Here is a 19,749-nt window from a genome sequence, read left to right as displayed (position 1 = left end):
ATAACATTCAAATCATTAAATTACATGAAACTTACATCATACTTATATGCGGATTTCTTTATATGTTTCAAACATAATATTTTCTATTCTCGAGAACTTTTCACACGTGTTTCAATCATTTTAAATCACAAGACATGCTTCATGAATTTTATATTCCTCATGAAATCTCAATATCGAATTAGCTCTTTTCATATTTTTTAGACGCGAACCAAGTCTTTCTCATTTTGCCATACTTTCAATTTAGTTGTTTTCACCATATAATTTTTGTAATTTCAAGTGCTTAGACTTCATGTCCCAAACTACTAACGTCTTTTCATCTTTGACCAATGATCCATATCATATCATATTAATATTATGTGCATGCATGCTTTCAAGATCCTCACAATTATACATACTTTTAGCGCATATTCAATCAATCTTGACGTCGTTTTTATTTTCGATTCCATAAGTCTCTAGACATGTCACAACTCATGAGATCTCATTATTTTCAGGTACCCGGGGTTTCTCAAAAACCTCCATGTCTAGTTTCTCATCATCAATATCTTTTGGGGACTTTGTACCTCGACTTTGACCATATAAATTTTATGCTCCTTTTATTTCGAGGCTTTTATTTTGGAATCGACTTTTCCATCATCACTCATTATCAATCGGAGCATAAGCAGCTTTTTGGTCAGTTAACATTGCCAGCAATTACTAAATATTATGAATGAATTATCCCACAAACTTTAAGCTTTTATTCAATGGTGTGAGAATCTTTGATAATTCATTTTTACTTCTTTAGCTGCTTTCCACTTTCCCTAATGTTGGGAACATCTCCCCCTAATGTTGGGAAAATTAAATCATGTCAATAAGAAACTTAAGTCAAATCTTTCAATGATGGCTTTATTGAATATGTACACCTCTTTCATGTTCTAACTCACACCCAAAACAACCATACTAATGTCTAGTGTAATCAGACAGTTTCAAACTGAATCAAAGCATGAGCGTATACACTTCTAAGGCACGCCTATTTTCCCAACATTATGTCCAACATTATTTGAGATCTCATCTTTGTGCGTTATGGTGGAACAACTTTAACATATATCGCACATTCAAAACTCTTATGAGACATATGTGGTTTTTGACCCTAAACCAATTTCAATGGGGAGGAACACTATTGGCATGATGTGAGTTCATATTATTACATGTTAAATAACATGACCCCAAATCATATTCATTTTGCTCTAAATAATCATTACCAAATTAATCATAATTGCCAATACAATATGGAACATACTCTCAATCTCACAAGATGAGCGATTAATTACGCAAATAACATGTTGCGACTTTGATGACCCATTTAGACAATGCATCGATTTAAAAACACTAAATGGTCAATATGGATGATGTATAGGCCTACTTACATCTCCTTTGCATATGTTCCATTAAATTAAAATGATTCAGTATACTTTCTTATGGAGCAAATGACCTCAATTTAAATAATTACTTTGAAGAATCTCTTCATTTTTCATATATTTCACATTATCATTGATCCGGGATGGTCAAACCGATCATGTCAATTAATCAAATATTCTTGATTCATAAACCTCTAGTTTATGATCACATGTACTTCAATTGCACTCAATGCTTTTATGTATTTGTTTTGTTTATCATGACGAATTTATATTAGCTCTTTTAAAAATTACAAATAATTGAATATATTCAAGATTAATATAGTAGTGGCTTGTAGCGATATAAGTTGAATGGAAAATGATTTATCAACCTAATAGATCAACCTAATAATATAATGATGACATTTGGCATAATCAAAGGAAGATATTTGGAGAGAGAATGAGTGGATTACACATGTTAAGTGATAAAAGAATTATGTTGATTATTAGGTTGATTTATTAGGTTGATATATCATTACTCAAATTGGAATTGGATATACAAGTTAATTGCACATACTTCATGATTGATCAAGTAACATAATGCTATAGTCTCCATCAATTAACATAATACTCCAGTGAACAAACACATAAATGATATGGATAAAATATTCAATATGATGTCACAAATAAAACATCGAGACCACCACAAAGCGATTTAGGCTTTCAACAAGAATATACCAATACTGAAACTAAAAGAATACACACTAGCAAGATTTGAACAAATGCTATGATTCAATAAGTACATAACTTAATTAAAATCATATTTTATGAGACCGTACACGTTAACACCAGTATTTGCTAACCCAAACAAATATATAACCATTAAGCCACACTAAACTCGTCTATTCTATAAACAATAACGAAAAAAATAAATTTAAGAGATTTTCAATTACTTATTTATCTTGGTTAAATAATGATAGCTAACTATGAAGTTTTGAACAAGTACTTGGTTCTATATTTTGATTATCATATATTTGATATATCCTTGACTCTAATAAGTATTTTCATCAACTTAAATCAATAGTAGAAAATCTAAAAATTAACGAGTACGTTTTTGTGAGATTCAATTAAGCAGACATTAATAATTTGTATTCAAAGCAACAAACAATTTAAACTTTTAGTTGATAATAATCAATTTAAACAACAATCAATTGGGGTAGTAATTGTAAAAAATCAAAATATACCTGTATTGATTCCAAGGACCGTTGATCTTCAATCGGCAGGGGCTCGTGAGGTATAAAGAAAAATATATAAACCAGATATAAAGCTTGATTAGCCCATATAGTTATATAACAATAATAATAACATAATAACTTAAAAAAAAATTAGCCATTGTTATGAAGCCATTCACGTTAATTAAGCAACGTTGGCCGAATTATATTCCTCATCTATCAATAAATTAATGCTTTGGAAAACATATCAATATATTCCACCAATTATACTAGCAGACGACCAAAGATTTATTAATAACAAACAATAAAAGATTCTTAAAAGATGAATGTATATATTACGTACCCGATGGTTACCTCGATTGACTCTCTTTATTTAGTCGGCTAGAGTGATTTGAGATCGTGTTGATAACGTGTTGTAAAATTAAAAAAAAACCAAACAATAAAGAGACAAGAGAAAAATAGAGAATGTAGAATTATATTATTAATTTTATCAATACATTGTTTATATAGATATAAAGATGGAGTTTTCTTCAAGAAACAAATCTCTCAATATAATACAAATATTTAGTTACAATATATGGACATCCATCTAATATTTATTTATAATAAAATCCATTATAATTATATTATTATAATTATAATCATGGACTTACTTGATTTTGGTTTTTGGACGATGAATTTTTAATAGACCATTTTTAAGAAATTATATTGTGTCTCAATGAAGTATTGTACATGTGCGATACAGATAATAACATTTTAGCAACTCTTTGATTTTTATGGACTTTAATGATTTTGTATGATGATAGTAATATAAATGTATATTCATGGAAATTACGGAGTATTCAAATTTCAAGCAACTATGTAAAACAAATTGTATAGAAAAGTTGTCAAATTTTTATTTAAATGGTAGAATTGTATATCAAAATGAAATGAAAGTTCAAGAAAAGTTGCCTACAAATTACAAAACTAAAAGAGGATTTAACAATCAATCCTTTTATCCAATATTACTGTTACGATTTCTATACATATATCAAATTAAACCATAAGAAACAAATCAACAATATGATTAAAATACTAGTATGCATACTATATCAGAATTAGTCATTCTATGATTATGTAGGAAAGTTTGCTTGGTTCATACTTTTGCATGCAATTACTTTATTCTGGAAATATCAGAGCCTTTAGCCCAATGGGCCTATGGTTCATTTTTGTAACAAATGGACTAATTTGCACGATGGATCATTTTGCATGAACTGATTTTGAAAAAATACTACTCATTAAAAGTTTATAAGTCTTTTGTAGTCAATATAACTTTTATGCTTAGTTTATTAAATTTAAATTAAAACCAATAACAACAAACCGAAAATTTATCCATGTGCCTTTCCTGCATCATATGATAAATTTCGTTTCAACAGAAGCTTTGATTGAACAAATATCAACAAATGTTTCTCGAACATTCATAAAATAAAATTACAATGTATATCCAGGGGTGAGTATTTTTTTTTTAGAACGACAATTTATTATAATAAAAAGACATCTAGCAAATTACTAAACGCCCAAAAGTTACAATTAATGCACGACTATTCACGAAACAATTAATGCACAATGATATTGAAAACCAGTATTAAAATAAAACAAATAGAACAAGATCTTGACCCTTAGATCATGGTTAAATTGATGCACGAATATTCACGAAACAATTAATGCACGATGATTTTCATGATGGACGATGATATTCATGATGCATGATAATTTTCAGTGAAAAAAAAACCTATCGTTCTATTTGTTTTACTTTAATCTTTCTAATATTATCTAAAACCTATATATCCAACCAATACCGTATTTTTAACTTTTCTTTATTAGTTACTTACAAAAGCACGAGGGATTGGTAAGCGGTAATTAACCACATGTATTCTTCATTTCCAAATTCCAACTACTTCTCCATTCCACTTGTATGATGTTTTCGCTTAGCTCACATTTTTCTTGTTTCTTCAAAAAGTATATAAAAGGTAGAAATAACACACTATCTATGATATGTTGTGCCTTTGGAGGGATACGGATAAGGATACTATAGATAATTGTAACTTTGTAAGTAACTAGGAAGTTCAATGCCCGCGTTGCGGGCTACAATAATCGTGGATGCGCAATGCAAGGAGTAAATAAAGATATATTTATTTAAGGGCAATGTTACAACCACGTCCAAAAATATCACTCGATAGGAAAAATAGGAGTTAAAAAGCAAAAATCTACCAAAGGAAATATAAAAACATTTAAACAATTAAAACGTAAATTATAAAATAAAAAACAAATTTTTAAAAAAAAACTTAAAAAAAAAGAAATCAAAGGATAAAAAAAAGATGCAAAAGCAAAAAATTTTAAAACAAATATTAAGTATAGAAAAGGTTTAAAATAAAACAAGTTATATAATTTTAAAAGGTAAAAAGAGAGCTTTGTTCATGTTCGTTCATTTAACTAAAGTAACAAATACGAACGACTTTCCAGACAAGAGTTCATGAACTTCAGTTTATTTACAACTCTGACAAGCGCGGATCAACAAGTCAAACCTTATAAAATAGGGGCAAATGTAGCTGTCAGTCTAACACTCACACTTACTATCACTCTCACTCTTACTCTCACTCTCATAAGGCCCAATTTTTTTCTCTTAAATTTCGCCCCCAAATCTTTCCACTTAATTTTTCTTCCTATCCAACACTAATCAATACAGGTTTTTTATTAGGCATGAGCATATTGACCGGAAACCCGAAGCCCGATCAAGACCCGACCGAGACCGGCCCAAACCGGACCGACCGAGCCACAAACGGTCCGGTCTAGGATTTCATTGATATATCGGGTTTGGTCCGGTTCTGTCTAAAACCCGGAAAAAGCCGGTCCAGGACCGAAACCCGACCATACTCCATATTTAGGGCTTTTGAAACTACATGGGCTTATAATATATTGATAATGGGCTTTATTATCTGGTCCAATACTCCATCCATAATACTCCATAATCCATATACTTAAAAAAAGAAAAAGGAACCGAGCGTGTTTTTGTATTAGTAACAAGTACAAGACTAACAATTTTTTAAAACACATAAAAACCACTTTACAGTTTACAAGAAATACTAAGTAAGTTTATGGGGATTGTTAAAAAGATAATAAATATGTTTTTTTTTATCTTTTCTACTTCAATAGATCTTCTTCAAATCTTCAAATTTCTCCTCGTTTTTTTTGAATTCAAGGCTACAAATATGTCTCAATCATCATCATCCAAGGTAAGATAAGTTTTATTATGTCTCTATTCTTTAGAATTACGAAATTCATGATTAAATTGTAATATTATTTCCGAAAAAACCCTAGATATTTAGATGATTTTTATCATATGAGATGAATTTGTTTTATATATGGATGGTTTTTTATCATATTTATTTCAGATTTTCAGTAGCCATAAGCCCATATATTCGAAAATTAGAAGTAGGACAGTAGCCAACCAGCCATAATATACATGCATATACATATACTTTTTTTTTCCATAAAACAGTCCCTTAATTATGCTTTCGTTGCTTAACTTGTTTTAGGATGGTGATGAACATATTGATGAAGTGAACTTATCATCGACCGAAGAAGTAATAGCGAATGACAAACCATGTGGCTCGACTAAGACTAAAGGAAAACAAAAGACAAAACGGAAACGGGGAAAGAAAGTGAGTCAATGTGTGAGGTTTAGTTTTTAGCCCATCAGGTTTGTTTGTTGTCTTTAGCCCAGCAGGAAAGGGCCCATTTGTTGAGTTGTTGTTGCATTTCGGTTTGGCCCAATAATGACCGAACCGACCCGGGAAAACCGAGAACCGGACCGCCCGAGCAGGTTTATTTTTTATCTATCACTCCCCGTGCTTTTTATGTTATTTGTTTATATGTCGTTGGTAGCTACATGTTATATTTGTATATATGATACTTATTAAGTTGTTGAATACTTTCAATAACGATAATAGGGTTTCGGATACTAAATGTTCTACTATTGTAAATGTGACTTTTACATGATTTTTGTGCAGGATAAAGAAATTATAGGTTGCATTTTTTGATGTGTTTACTCACTACTTGTTTGGGATATATTTACTTAGAATGTAATTATTTTTTTTTAAAAGGTAAGTTTTAAAACATTATAAATTAACATAACCCAAACATGACAAATATTAAGTCTAGACATGCAAAGAATTAAATCCAATAGCTTCTATATGACAAATATTAAATGGGACATGCAGGTTACCCCATTTTAGGTCATATTTTCTCGGGATAAGTGCGCCGAAATGCACTTAACTAAGGCCGAAAAGTTATTGTGTGCACGAACTACAATTTTTTTTTTTAATGTATTCAAGAAGTCTCTCAAAAGTCCCATACCGAGCAAAAAATACCGGCTTAGAAGTTAGCCGGTTACGACTTTGAGTTTCAACCGTTGACTGGGTACATGTCACGCTTGGGTGGATTTTTTGCAATACAAAAAGAATAATAATTAAAACATTACGCGTATATATTATTGATGGCGGTTAGAAACACACACATTCACACACACACCAACACACAGTGAAACACACACATATACACACAGTCAATCGAAATCCCCAAAAACGGCAAGAAATCTCTTGAAATCATTGAATTCCGGTCAAATCGATGTTGTAGAATACGTTCTTCTTCGATCTAAGGTACGTTTTCTCCCCAAAAAACACTCAATCTTGATTTTCCCGATCTTGTTACTGTAGAAAACCCTAAATTTTAAATATTTTTAAAAAAAACTTTAAAATCTTTATTTTTACGTTTAATCCAATTAATATATGGTTGTATTTAGTTGTTTATATTCTTTTTCCCCAACTTTAATTACAAGTTTTTGTCTTGACAAAACAATGGAACTGTTAGGTAATTTTGTTTTTTATTTTATACTGGAAAACCCTAGAAAAGTTCAAATTCCATAAACTTTAAGTTTGTTTTGAGTGTATTTAATTTTTCCCGTTTGTTTTTGTAGAAATGAATCGAATTAGGACTTTCAGCTTGGCTTTGCACTATGATGGCGCTTTCTTGTTCCTAGAGGGTGGACAAATTAATCGTTATGAGAGTGGGGAAGTCAAACAAATAACCATTCCAAGAAAGAATTTGGCTGATTTCATTAGTTATATAGAGGCTGAAGTAGCCAGTCCTGTCACAGGTGTGTATTATCTGTTAACCCCATATGATTTTGGTACATTGATGCTGCTAGGAACTGAGAATGAACTTGATGTATTTTATGATGTGGGTGACACTGATGGTACAATGCATGTCTATGTGGATCACATGTCGATTGACTTATCTCAACTTATTAATAATGTACCCTCTGAACATGAGGATGACCCTGAACCGCTAGAACATGTAGACCAAGTTGAGTTAGTACCAGATGATGATCCTGAACCCATAGTTGATGAAAACCAAGGTGATCCTGAACCATTAGATGATGAACCTATAAATGACAATGTAGATGAAAACCAAGCTACTCAAGATGAAAACCAAGATGTTTTTAGGACACCAGAAGTTGGCCAATCTAGTAGAGGATCACTAGATGGGGACTTTGCACCAGATTCTGACAGTGAGGATGAAGAATATGAACCTAGTGACAGTGATGATGCTGAGTCTGTTACTTCATTAGATCATTTGAGTGAGGGAGAAGAAGAGCTTATGGAGGTCAGAAGGGGTAATCCTATAGCTAAAATTCCAAGTATGAAGCACTTACCAAAACTTGGTGGTACTAACAAATCTGATAAGGGAGGTGGGAGGTCAGTTATACATGAAGAGCATGATGAATTTATGTCTGCACTTTTGAATGCTTTGAAGGGGGGTGAAGCCAATGAGTGGGTTGATCCATTAGAACCACCTAAACCTCAACAGGAGGAGTTCCTAATTCATGACAAGGACACACATTGGAGACTGAAGGCACCAAAGGTAAATACTTTTCATATTATTAGACAATTAGCATCTTCTTTTATATTTTATGCAATTTATCACCAAGATTGTTATGTGCACTTGTAATTGATTGATATAACCATGCATATCAGATTGGTGAGAGATATGAGAATCCTGATCAGCTCAAAGAATGCCTTTCTTACTATGCATTAGCTAATGGCTATTCATTATGGTATGAGAGAACATCCAAATCCTACATTGTAGCAAGATGTGGTGTCAGACCTCCCAGGATTCAAGACCCTGATAAGGGTAAACAAAAGAAAAACAAGAGGTACCAACCACAAAAGCAGGCATGTAAATGGAGGTTGGCTGCTTCATGGATGCAATCAGAAAGGTCTTTCCAGATCAAAAAGTTAGAGGATCAGCACACATGTGCAATGAATTTCAAATATGGTACATTAATCAACTACAAATGGATAGGCAGACGCTTTGCTGACAGAATTAGACAACAACCAGATATTAAGTTCAGTGTATTACAAGAGTTGGTAATGAAAAAGTATAAGTGCTTTGTTACCAACAACAAGTGAAAAGAGCTGGGGCTTGGGCTTTGAATGAGTATGAGAGATCACTTGAGGAGCACTATGCTATGCTAAGACCTTATGATGCATTGCTAAGAACAAACCCTGGTTCCACTGTACAATTAGGCACCACCATTAATCCTGATGGCAAAACCTACTTTGATAGGTTTTATGTTTGTCTGGATGGTCTAAAACAAGGGTTCATAAAAGGTTGTAGGAAAGTGGTAGCCTTAGATGGGTGTTTCTTGAAGAGTTCATGTCAAGGAGAATTACTCACTACTGTAGGGAGAGATGGGAACAATCAAATATTCCCAATTGCATGGGCAATTGTAAATGTGGAGAACAAGGACAACTGCCCTTGGTTCTTGACATTGTTGAGCAATGACCTTCAAGCCCCAAATGGGCAGTTTTTGACTTTAATGTCAGATCAACACAAGGTAACTCATTTTAATTTCATTGTGTCATACTTTAATTATTTTGTTTACAGGGTCATTGTAATATACTTTAATTATTTAAGTTAAGGTTATAATCCTTTGTTTACAGGGTCATTGTAATATACTTTAATTATTTACAATTAAAAGTTAAGGTTATAATCCTTTATTTACAGGGTCTTGTAATATACTTTAATTATTTACAATTATAAGTTAAGGTTATAATTGTTTATTTACAGGGTCTTGTTGAAGCTGTAAGAGATGTTATGCCAAGAGCTGAGCACATGCAGTGTGCCAGACATATCTATGAGAATTTCAGGAAGACATACAGTGGAGTTGAATACAGGCACTTGTTTTTGAGAGCTGCAAAGGCTAGTTACCCTGCTCAATTTGATGCAGTTATGAAAGAAATTATTAATGCCAATCCAAATGCATTCAAATACTTGATGGAAAGAAATCCAAAGTCCTGGAGCAGAGCATTCTTTGAAACAGATAATTGTTGTGAAGCTGTTGAGAATGGATATTTTGAATGCTGGAACTCTGTGCTTGTTAAGGTAAGAAACAAACCTATTATCACATTGTTAGAGTCTTTAAGAGTGATTTTGATGATAAGGCTGGAAAGTATTAGGGAAAAAAGTTCTAGATGGGAACATGAAGTTTGTCCAGCCATTAGGAAGAAACTAGACATCATTAAAAGTGAAAGGTCTGATTGGATGACCATTCATGCTGGTGGAAATAAGTTTGAGGTTAGAAACCATAGGTATGCATACTCTGTGGATATGGATATGGGAACATGTGATTGCAGAATGTGGCAATTGAATGGGTTACCTTGTGTCCATGCAATGCAAGTTATATATAAGATGAATAATGATCCAGAAGATTATGTAGCTATTTGGTTTAGGAAAGTGCAATATGACTATGCATATGAGTTTTACTTGAACCCTGTGGGAGGGATGGATACATGGATGTCATTCCCTCATTTGAATGTACCACTTCCACCAAGACCTAGAAACATGCCTGGTAGACCAAAGAAAAAGTGATAAAGGGCAGCACATGAGCCAAGGGTGTGTGGGTCTAGGGTAACAAAGCATGGGGTGAAGATGAGTTGTTCAAGGTGTTTACAAAAGGGACACAATGTAAAAACTTGTAGAAATGCACCAGTTAAGAAGCCTGTTGTGAAGAAACCCAAAGGTAGGCCACCTAAGAGAAAACCTGATGCACCCCAAAGTCAAAGACCATTTGGTTCTGTTCAATCCAGTCAAAGACCTAGTGTGCTTGTTATGAATGCTAGTCAAAGTGAAAGACCAAGTGTTTCTGCTCAAAGTCATGTTACAAGCAATGGTGGAAATGAGCAACCAATGCCTGAACCAGTGAGAATTACACCAATACAAGGGTCCAGTGTCACGAAAAGGTTGTTTGAGAATAGTCAAGTTAGTCAAGTAGCAGTCCAGAGTAAAGTCATTGATGCACACTCCAAAGGTAAGGGTGTCATGCCAGAAAGGCAGCTAAGTCCAGGCAAGAGGATGGCTGTAACCAAAGGAGGATTCAGATTTCCAACTCATGAGCCATTTGGTATGATTCAGTAATCCTAATTAACAAACATTCCCTTTTTTTTTTACTTTAATGTAAATAATATAGTGTCATGACAAAATGCATACTATATTGGATAGATTTGGTTGTTGGTGGACAAACAAACTCTAAACCCATGCCAAAATCTCCCACTAATAAGGCCAAGTCATTGGGTATACCCAAGGGAGGTCCAAGGGTGGCATTTGGAAGGACATTGAGCTGGCTTAGCTGTGGAATGGGTTCATCTGGTACCATGGTAATCAACCAACCAAGATTTGTGGAACCTGAAGAAAGAGTCACATGGTCTGCAATTAGGAGAAAAATGGAACCAAAAGAAGCAGTGTCTGCACCAGTGAGAATTGAAGACAATGTTGGTCAGTTGGGAACTCAACAGTCAGTGAATGCAAGTGTTCCATTGAAGAAAAAAACAACTCCCAAGAAACCAAAACTTCCATTGAAGAGAAGGATTCCTAGCCAGAGGATCTTGGAGCAGAAACTTGCCAAGAGATTGGAATCTGGACCAGGCTTGACCCTTGAAGAACCAATAACTTTGGAATTATGAACATTTAACTTATCTTTTGTGCAGTTTGTTAGCATTTGATGTAACTTACTAACTTTTGTTTTGTCTATTTAGCTAACAAACTGCTTTGGTATGTATGTAAGAATGGTAGCTGTACCTTGACTTTAAGTATTACCATATCTATGTGAGCTGAAGAATGGTGCCCTTGCTATGTAATCCTCTTTTGTGTATTGTGGGTAAACACTAATTTTGGTATCTTTATGACATGGTAATATGTAACACCACTTTAAGTTATGTCTTGTTTGTTATCAGCACTTGTGGTTATGAAATCTTTGTATTCCATGTCTTGCATTTTAGGAACACTGAAGTTGCAAAATAATATTTCCATGTCTTGTATTTTAGGAACACTTAAGTTGCAAAATAAACGATATTTCATTACTTGAAACCCAACATTATAGTGCTTAAAACATTAAAAGCATACTAAAACAAACCACACCACAACTTACTAATTGACCAACACTAAAATAATGATGATCAAAAACATAGCAACAAAACCAAACATAACATAACCACATTTTTCATATGAACTAGCTTTTGCTTTCCCAGATGAGACTTCGTCTTCATCCACCAAGACATATTTCAAATGGTTTTGGGTCTGTGAGCGCAGATCGAAGACAAGATCTTTGTAATACTGACTTGGAAGTTCGTCATCGATGAATCTGAAGGTAGTACAAGCTCTGGTTTTCCCCTATCATATATGTGAAAAAAACATCCATTAATCATGTTAACATGAATGACACATTTCTGTAAGTCGAAAACTTACATTAGGGTAACGAACAAATCTCCTCCCGGGGTTTCTACTTGTCCAAGAATTCATGACCTTCATCTTCTTTCCACATTCGTAGAAAACATATCAACTTGGTCTGTGAGTTGAAGAAGAACCATCCATGGTGGATGTGAGGGCGGGAAAGGGGAGGAGGGTGGAAAGGAGGGATGAGAGCTTTTGAGCGGGAAAAAAAAGATGGAAAAGGAGGGAAAGTAGAATAATGAGAAAAGGAGGGAGTTTTTAGGGTTATATATAACAAATAGCTGACGTGTATGTTCAACCGGTTGCAAATATCAAGTATCCCGTTTTTTGTTTGCAATAAACGTAATTTCAAGTTTCTTGAATACATTAAAAAAAAATTCTAGTTCGTGCACACAATAACTTTTTGGCCTTAGTTAAGTGCATTTCGGCGCACTTATCCCTATTTTCTCCACTATACCATTAAAGCTACTACCAACGACTTCCCCCTTTCTTTCCTCGTAACCTAATTAAAACCCATGGTCCCCTAATGGATCTTTGATGGATAATTAAGTTGACTTACATTGTCTAGCATTTGAGTTTCTATTATGATGTATGTTTTCCTTGTCGAAAATTAACTTACTGATAAACGAACAAACAAGAGCTTTGTTCATGTTCATTCATTTAACTAAAGGAACAAATACGAACGAACTTTCCATCGAATAGTTCATGAACTATTCAGTTTATTTACAACTCTGACAAGCGCGGATCAACAAATCAAACCCTATAAAATAGCGGGAAATGTAGCTGTCATTCTAACTCTCACTTTTACTATCACTCTTACTCTTACTCTTACTCTTACTCTCACTCTCATAAGCCCCAATTCTTTCTCTTATTTTTTCGCCCCCAAATCTTTTCACCTAATTTTTCTTCCTATCCAACACAAATCAATACAGGTTTTTCATCTGTCACTCGCCGTGCTTTTTATGTTATTTGTTTATATCTCGTTGGTAGCTACATGTTATATTTGGTTATATGATACTTATTAAGTTGTTAAATACTTTCAATGGTGATAATAGGGTTTCGGATACTGAATGTTCTACTATTGTTAATGTGATTTTTACATGATTTTTATGCAAGATGAAGAAATTATAGGTTGCATTGTTTGTTGTGTTTACTCACTACTTGTTTGGGTTATATTTATTTAGAATGTAATTTTTTTTTAAGAGGTGAGTTTTAAAACATTATAAATAAACATAACCCAAACAAATAGTGAGTAAACACAACAAACAATGCAACCTAATATTCCTTCATTTCATACAAAAATCATGCAAAAGTCACATTTACAATAGTAAAACATTCGATATCCGAAACCCTATTGTCACCATTAAAACTATTTAACAACTTAACAAGTATCATATAAACAAATATAAAATGTTGCTACCAACAACATATAAACAAATATCATAAAAACGGTGAGTGATAGATGAAAAACCTGATTAATGTTGTATCAACACGTAACTTTCCTACCCAACATACTTTTGAGCTTAAGTGCATAATTTAGAACTTAAATCTCTCCATTGCTCTTCTACCACATTATAGTGTTCTATATGCTAAAAATCAAATGTTATTTCCACTTATATATTATTATATTTCACCCGCTTACCTAAACCCTCCAACAATTCAGCTACCTAATCGAGGGTGTTTGTAGAATTCCATACGCCTCTTTTCACCCATAACTATTGCTTGCTTGTTTCATGGAGAGTCAATTGTGTTTTATATACCCATAAATTACTTCCACCCTGGATTAGACCTTAGTTTTTTCGTGTTACTCCAAAGAGTAAGTTTTACTAGCTAACCCTCTTCAAGACTCTAACCATTTCTCAATAACTCCAAACAGAACACAGTTACTTGTATATAACAATGACAAAAATGTAGCTACATGTATTTTTGGTTATTGTTATTATGTTTATATGTTATTTTTATTTTTATTTTACCTATTATGTTAGGATAAAACGTATAATAAGTCATTGCATAATTGTTATTTAAGTGTCATTATTGCATATATATTGTGATTAATATTTCTGAAAACACGTTATAAATTACATATTGTCAAACACAATAAACATTATATCTCCTGAGGCAACATCCGAAAAACAAAACTACTTTAAATTAAAACAATAACAAAGAACCGACATATCATGAAATTTTCTTAGTGTGTCTCGACCATTCCTCAAATTAAAATGCGTATTTGTTGTTGTTGTTATTATTATTATTATTATTATTATTATTATTATTATTATTATTATTATTATTATTATTATTATTATTTCTAGTACTCACTCAAATAATGCTAGGAGTGGTACTTTTATTTTTCATAGAGTATGTTTTTGTATTCAAAAAGAAGTGGGAGCACAACTTGTATCTAGACTCCCATCCAACTTCATGTAAAAACTATTTTATATTGAATGAAATTTATTATTATTATTATTATTATTTATTATTATTATTATTATTATTATTATTATTATTATTACTATTATTATTATTATCAATTGTTTACAACCGGTAAAAGAATAAAAGCACTAAATGGGATAATAAAGGAATTGAATAAACATGGTAATGGAATGAAGATCGTAATGGAATTAGTTATTATCATTCGTTTGGTTGTTAAACTTAGATGGAATGAAATTAATAGAAATAAGACCAAAATACTCATAAATAAACAATTGAGACTTTGTAGGCGTAAAACATGCCAACCGTTTTTAGCTTGAGGGCATTATGGTAAATTTATCCATGATAAGAATGGAATGGGGAAAAAAATTGAGGTTAGGCTATTGAATGAAAATAGCAGTTAGAGTGGGAATGTGATTCGTGGTGTTATACCTCATTCTTTTCCAAAGTTCAAAACAAACAACAATTTTATATTCCATTAAAATTGAGCATTCTATTCCTGCCTTAATTACCGCATACCAAACGTACCCTAAGACTTGGTAAGCGGTAATTAACCACATGTATTTTACATTTGAAATTCCAACTACGTACTACTCCTTTCCATTATTTGTATGCATGATGTTCTCACTTAACTCACATTTTTCTTATATCTTCAAAAAGTAATTTATAAGATTGGAATAACATAACATCTATGATATGTTGGGCCTTTGCAGGGATAGGGATATATAAGAATATCGTAATTGTAAATTTGTAGTTGTAGATGGTCAGATAGATAGATACAATATAGCTCGTGTAGATTAACAGAGAGGATGATAAATGGTCAATTCTAGTGCCCGTATACTAAAATACGCCCGTATTGTGGGTATTTTTACCAAATTTGTGGGTGTGTGGATAGAAGGACCCTATATGAATGGTGGGCGGGTAGGATTAAGGAAGGGGAAACCGTCTAACTGTTTTACAAATCCCCAAATTGAGTTCTTGTCTGTATTATACTTAATTTTTTAAAAACATTAATTTTACTATTTTATATATTGATAGTGCACCGGCACCCCGACACATGGGAGGCCCGGAGGGGCAAGCAAGACATCCGGCCGTGGCACAACTTTGAGAGGCACAAAAAATTTAAAAATTTTCTATATATATTATATATGTAAAGGTCTTAGGTAAATAAAATAACCAATTTGCTATGAAGAATACTAGACGAGCTTCTCGAATCCTTGGTTAACTACTTTGGTATGTATTTCTAATACTATCATTTTGTTATTGTTATAATGTCTCAACTATATAAAAAAAATCTTATATAATTGGATTCCTAAGAGTTGGGACACATTTTTTCTCATTTCAGACTGGGCACTTGAATTCCTAGGGCCACCACTGCCCCGACACCTACCTGAGTCGCCTCTTACAGATGTTGCCTACAAAACGATTAAACTTACAGGGGCACTAGTGTGTTTATGGAGTGTAAAATTTGATGAATTGAAAAACTTGCTTAACAAGAAAAATCAAGGATCTCTTGAATTCTTGTGAACCTTTTAATTGAGATCTTGGCATACAAGGTGTTGTAAATGTACTTGTGGCCTTGTACCCTCGTGATAAAACTAACCGTTTCTTACTACTTTCATATATACACAACCTAAATAAGTTTGTCAGTTTGTCACGTTGTGACTTCATGATGTGCCGTCTGAAAAGTTTGTATGAGACCACATATGGGAACTCTACTCTCATGGGAAGCCACAAATTTGATCTTCCCATAAGTTTTAAGCAAAAAATTTTAACCAATTAAAATTTACGCCCATAAGTTACATGAAAAATGTTAGAAAACAGGTTATACTTGGTATTTGTTTGATTATAGATAATCGAACGTCCGAACTTTTAAAGTTCTCAGCTATTTGAAAGTTTAAACTCTAAAGGTGTATCTAATTGCTTGCAACATTTGCATTATACTTATCACTAGAGTGCAGTCTCATGTGATGCATGGTCGGGTAAAAACATTAGTGATGTACATTTTTGAGATTCCATCTTATCTTCCATATGTTGCACGTTCGTTTCATTTTGTAGTGGCGTTGATGTAAGCATTAGGTTTTAGGGAAAAGATATAAAGATGAGAACTGGTTTTTCATGTTGTATGCTGTCAATGGTTTGACAGTGACAGGATTTGTAATTCCTTCTCTGAACTTGGTTGTCACGTGTAATAAACGTCCAGAAATGTGGCTTGTGTGGTATTTATTGTCAATGTTGGGTTTGCATATGGAGAGTCATGGGTGATGAAAACAGAAAGGCAATATTAATTATATTATAGTGTCTGCGAGGAAACATGTTTGGAAAGTTGGACATTATTGTGTATCCGAAATGAAAAGTAAAAGAGTTTAGGTTGGTGTGGCCCATATTGTTACACGTTTGATATAGATTAAAAACTTTTTATTTTTGTCAGATAAATAGTAAAGCAATGCTAATGTTCTCAGGGATCATAGAGGATGGTGTCCATGAGACTATATTGTGGCTACATTTGCCATATACCACGGATGAACATGGAAGCTTTATCTTGCCAATGATACTCAAATACTTATTTTCCTTTCTCTCAAGTAAAAGAGCTTTCTTAAACAACTTTCTATTATGATGTTTTTCATATGTATATTTCAAAGTGAAAAATGACGAAGATATTCTCTAAACTCTTGGGCGCGTTTGGTTCACAAAATGTTTTTGGAAGGAATTAAATCTTTCGAAGGAATTGGAATTTGAAGGAATGGAATTTGACGGAATGTTTTTGATTTTTTGAGAATTCAAGTGACGGAAGGAATCAAATTCCTTCGTCTATCCCCAAGGAATAGAGATTCCATCAAATGATGGAATGTTTACATTCATACGGAATGAGATTCCTCCTTTGAACAACCAAACGCACTAAAGAATGGAATTGAATTCCAATTCCATCAGATTTCATCAAATTCTGTGAAACAAACGCAACCTATCTTAAAGGATACCCTTGTAAACATGTTGTAGCATGTCTAAGACCGACAGCAAGCTGTTGCAAATGTTTGGTAGAAAGGCAAAAGAAATAAGCCAAATAGGTTGAAGCCAGAATCTTCCCGTATTAGAGCAACTGCCCTTTATGCTTTATGCATAGTTTGATACAACTAAGAATTCAAAACATACAACAATCAGTTAATTTACATATGTTAACCAACAAAATACTACCCCGTAGTGGTGGATTGCAATTTCAAAGAGCTTGTGAAAGGTGAGTTAAGGGCAGTTGTTCACAAAACATGCCATCCTTCAACAAAGACCATTTGTTATATTGTTTTAGCAGCCTTCAAAATAGACGGTGTCTCCAAGAATGGATTTGTCCATGTGGAGCTCAAACCCCAAAAATTTATGCTTGCTTAGACCAGTTTCCTAGAGAGAATCATGCCAATCTGTTATCATGTGCAGGCGTGGCTTGTCATCAACATGTTTGGATATCCTGTTGGGTACGAAGGAGGGCCATAAACTACATCTGAGCAAATGAAAGCATGGCTCTTGAGTACATTAGCATTTGGTGGAGGTTAGCGTCAATGATATTATCAAGGAGACTGTAAAATTAAATATAGGGAAAAGTAATGAGACGGATACCAGAAGATGAGTGCTCAACGTTTGTTATTTGAATCGCCTAAGATACCAAGGACAGCGTTTGTTGTGGCAGTATTTGCAAGGGCCGCAGCGATGTCCAACAGCAATATGCTGCCATCAACATGGTAAAGACATGCATAGCTTCTTTAGAACTCAGAAGTAATCTTGGCAAGCCCATCAATTTCATATGGAAACACTGGAACCATAATACACCTCATCGTTTTTACACGAGTGCTATCAATCCGAAACACCTGAGCAGAATATCTTATGAAACTGTTAGAATTGTTATGAGTTTTAGTTATTTATGTGATGCTTAAATATTGTTTAGATGTTAATTGATGATGAGGGGATTTAGAAGAGTTTGAATATGTGATGGACTAGATAGAAATAAACTTAGATTTTATTGATTGAAGTTGTTGATGTTGTTATTGTTACATCCATATGTTACAAGATGGCCATATTTATAGGCCTTCAAAGTCGGTTAGACTAATCTAGAAATTTCTAGTAATTAAACACTAACCAAATATCTAAATGATTCTAGATAATCCTAGTTAATTCTAACTTTTACTACAACTAATTTATTCTAGTAGTTTCTAGAAATACATTAATATTTCAACACTCCTCCTTAATGTATTTCGATGTTACTCCAAGTATGTTACGCAAGAACTCGAACTTTGGTCTTGGCAATGCTTTAGTGAAAATATCTGCAACTTGTTCTTCAGTCTTGCAGTAGTGTAGCTCAATCTCTTTCTTTGCCGACACTTCTCGAAGAAAGTGATACTTGATGGAGATATGCTTTGTTCATCCGTGAAACACGGGGTTCCTTGCCATTGCAATTGAGGACTTGTTGTCGCAGAATATTTTTGTAGCTTCATCTTGTGTTTCGCCCATATCTTCTAGAATTCTCCTTAGCCATATAGCTTGATTTGCTGAATTTGCGGCTGCAACATATTCGGCTTCTGCTGATGATTGTGCCACTGTATCTTGCTTTTTAGACGCCCATGAGATTACTCCAGATCCAAGTGTGAATACGTATCCAGAAGTACTTTTCATGTCATCCACCGATCCGGCCCAATCACTATCTGTATATCCTTGCAGCTTTGAGTCTGTAGTGGGCTTGTACCATATTCCATAGTTCATGGTACCTTGCAAGTATCTTAATATTCGTTTTCCAGCTCCATAATGTATCTGAGTAGGGTTTTGCATGAACCTGGATAGCAGACTTGTTGCGTACATAATATCTGGTCTTGTAGCTGTTAGGTAGAGTAGACTTCCAATGAGACTTC

The sequence above is a fragment of the Erigeron canadensis genome, chromosome 6 (assembly GCF_010389155.1).
Source record: "Erigeron canadensis isolate Cc75 chromosome 6, C_canadensis_v1, whole genome shotgun sequence".
Classification (NCBI taxonomy): Eukaryota; Viridiplantae; Streptophyta; class Magnoliopsida; order Asterales; family Asteraceae; genus Erigeron; species Erigeron canadensis.
This window is presented reverse-complemented; position numbering follows the sequence as displayed.